We start from the raw sequence: 3646 nt of genomic DNA on the forward strand, positions 1-3646 counted from the left end.
CTCCGCTCCCAAGACCCGGAGTGGCTGCCAGCCCCTGGCGGGTGTGGGTCCTATGCCTGCCTTCACCCCCAGGCCTCCGTGCACACAACACCCCAGGCCCTGACCACTCTCCTCTGCACCCTGGGACCTCGGCTCTGTTCTCCGTCGGGCCAGGCCATGTCAGGCCGGAGCCCCGGGAGGCCCCTTGCTGCCTGACACTGGTGGCAGAAGCCGGGATCCTGCTCCGGGGCCCCTCCGCGCCTATCAGGCTTTCCTCCCCGGGGGGCAGTCAGGGGCGGGGGCGCTGGCCTGGAGCTCAGGGAGGAGGGCAGCAGCTCTGGGGGCGCTGCCAGGCCCTGCCCCGGGACCCCCATGCGCTTGCCCTCTCAGCCACTGGCGGGGCGCCGCCCGGCAGCACTCCCCCAGGCCCCCACTCAGTTCCAGACCCCAAGGCCAGACGCCCCAGCACCCAGTGGCGCACCAAGGGCCTGTCCACTGTGCCCGTGGATCCCGCGCCGGGGCGGGCACTCACCGTGCAGCAGGGCATGGGGGCCGGCGCCCTCCTCTGGGTCCTGGCTGCTGCCTCCAGCAGCTCTGCTCCCAGGCGCCTGGGGCCGCAGGGGGGGCCCCTCCCCAAGCCTCAGTCCCAGGCCACCCTCAAAGGAAGCTGGCCCCGATGGGCGGTGGGCGGGGTGGCGGGCGGTGCGGGGAGGAGGCCCGGCGGCTCTGGTGTGGGGGCTCCGCTGCCCAGAGGTCCTGGAGCTGCTGTGGGTGCCGCCCGGTCTGCGCTGCCCCGAGTCCGCCGCCGGCAGCCCCAGTGCAGCCCCGGGCAGGCCCGCCCCGCAGTCTGGGAGCGGCTGTTACCTAACAGCCCGCAGCTGCGGAACGAGCCCAGCAGCCCAGCCGCAGGGAGAGCCTGACAGGGCACCCCGCCCCCCTCCAGCCTCCCAGGACTCTGCCAGGGAGGGGGCAGAGCCTGGGGCCGGGGCACAGCCGGGTCCCACCGCAAGGCTGGGGAGCAGCATTCAGGCTGCGTCCTGTGTCTCCCGAATCCCCATCCTCGGGGTGCCCCTCCCTGCACACCCACCCCCAGCCCGCCCCTGCTCCCCTCTCCTTCCCTCCCGGCCTCCCCCCCTCCCCTGGCCCCTCTTCCCTGCCCTGCCCCCTCCCGTACTCCCCTCCCCTGCCCTCCTCCCCCTCGTCCCCCTCGCCGCCCCTGCCCTTCCTGGCCTGAACCCCTCTTCACTCTGCTCTCCTCACACCTCGCCGTGCCCCATCAGGTAGGTCTGCAGCATCTCAAGAGATGACATCTTCTGGGGAGGCTGGGGGAGCTGCAGGTCCCCAACAGGCAGGTGACTCCTTGGGGGGGCGGTGGCGTGGGACGGTCCTGACCTGGGGCCCGCCCCGTGGTAGCAGCACCCCTGCCTCCGCTCAGGTCTGCCCTGGCCGGCTCCAGAACCCTCCCGCTGCCGCGGGCCTCGCCAGAGCTCCCGGACGCTGGCGGGGGCCCCGCCCAGAGGCAGCATGGGCGATTGGCTGCCCGCCCCTCTGCCCCACGGACCCTCCTTCGTGCCCACTGGCCGACTGGAGACTGCGGCCGAGGACGCGGGCCTTGCACAGCCTCGCCGCCTGCCGGGCGGGCCCCTGGCCACTCCCGTCCGCCTCAGCTCACCCGGCCCCCGGGCCATGGGGCGGCGAGTGTGGATGGTGGATGTGGGCTGCAGGAAGCGCGGGTGGCTGTGGTATGGGGTGAGGGACTGTGTGTGCGTGTGTAAGAGGTCATGTGAGTGTGCAAACGCCTGAGGAGTTTGTGCGTGTGTGAGCGTGTGCGAGCGTGTGTGAGTGTGTGAGTGAGTGAGCATGTTTGTGAGTGTGTGGGGGCATGTGTGAGAGCGTGTGAGCATGTGTGAGTGTGTGTGTGAGCGTGTGTGAGCAAGTGAGCATGTGTGAGTGTGTGTGAGCATGTGTGAGCAAGTGAGCTTGTATGTAAGCGTGTGTGAGAGCATGTGAGAGCATGTGTGAGCGTGTGAGAGTGTGTGAGCGAGTGAGCGTGTGCGTGAGCATGTGTGAGAGCATGTGAGCATTTGTGAGCGTGTGTGAACGTGTGTGAGCGAGTGAGCATGTGAGTGAGTGTGTGTGTGAGCATGTGAGCGTGTGTGAGCATGTGTGAGCGAGTGAGCACGTGTGAGAGAGTGTGAGTGTGTGTGAGGGTGTGTGTGAGCGTGTGAGCGTGTGAGCGTGTGTGAGCATGTGAGCGTGTGTGAGCATGTGTGAGCGAGTGAGCATGTGTGAGAGCGTGTGAGTGCGTGTGAGCGTGTGTGAGAGCGTGTGAGCGTGTGCGAGCATGTGTGTGAGCGTGTGTGAGCATGTGTGTGAGTGTGTGTGAGCGAGTGAGCGTGTGTGTGAGCGTGTGAGTGTGAGGCAGGGGCCTGGGCAGGAGCTGCAGCCTGGGTGGGGTCGGGGGCACCTCCTGTTTGCTGAGACTGAGCCACCCCCTGGGGCCCCAGGGAGCAGGGCTGAGGGGGCTGGAGCCCCAGCGCCCCGGCCCCACCCAGGGGCCCCAGTGCGGGAGGGCCCCAGGGAGCCCTGCCTGGCACCCCGGCCTGCAGCCATGAGCCCGACCCCTGCGGGTGGCCGCCAGGGGCCCTGTGGCTCGGGGCTGCCATGTGGCTGCTGCAACCCAGGGCGGCTGAGGTGATGGTGGGGTGATGGAGTTATGGGGGTTTTGGGGGTGATGGTGGGGCGGGGTGGTGGGGGGCCCGGGGTGGGGGGCCACGGTGACACGTGCACATGAGCCGCGGGAGGTGACGCCGGCTCTGTCCCTGGCCACGTCGCAGGCCCCTGTCCACACACGAATGGCGGAGTCACATTTTCTGGGGCGCGTCTGGAGGAAGACGAGACCCCGGGAGGTGGAGGTGGCCGCCAGGACCGTCGCACGCGAGCCCCAGAGGCGGGAGCTGCCCGACGGCCCTGGGGCCTGGACGTCAGCCCGACGCCGACGTGGGCCGGGGGCCGTGGCCTTTGCAAGCGCGTTGCCGGAGGACCGGGCTCCTGTCTGGAAGAGCACGCCAAGCCCGCCGAGGCCGGCCCACCCTCTCACCCACCCGCGTTCAGGTCGTGAGGAGCCGCAGGCCAGGCAGACTCTGGGCCACCCGCGTCTCTGGTCCCTTGGCCCCTGGGGTCCCCATCCCGACACACCCCACCTGTTTCCTTCCAGGCTCTGCTGCGGTCTCTGGGGTGGGGGCATCATCTCTCAGCAGGTGCCTGTTCTTCCTCTTCCCCACAGACGGCAGCCCTCCCCTCCCCACCCCACACTACCCTGGAAACTCTGGCACACACCCCTCCTCCAGGGAGGCCGCCTGCTTTCTGTGTGGGGATGCAGGACCCTCTTTCATGCTGCCCGGGGACAGGTGGGCCAGCAGATGACCTGTCATCCACACATCGGAGTAAGGGTGGACCTGGCGCAGGGCGGCGGCGTGAGCCCACCCGTCGGGCAGATCAGGGGCAGCGCCCCCCTTGGCCTTCTGCACCTCTCATGCTGTTTGCTCAGGATCCGTCCCTTCTCCAGGCTCCCAGCTTGGGCCAGGGACCCCACAGAGTGTCCCCGCCCAGCACTGAGCTGCTCTGGGGTGTCTATGGGCTGGAAGGGGTGGGTGGGGACCCCAAG

Source organism: Talpa europaea, assembly GCF_964194135.1.
Source record: "Talpa europaea genome assembly, chromosome: 1".
Lineage (NCBI taxonomy): Eukaryota > Metazoa > Chordata > Mammalia > Eulipotyphla > Talpidae > Talpa > Talpa europaea.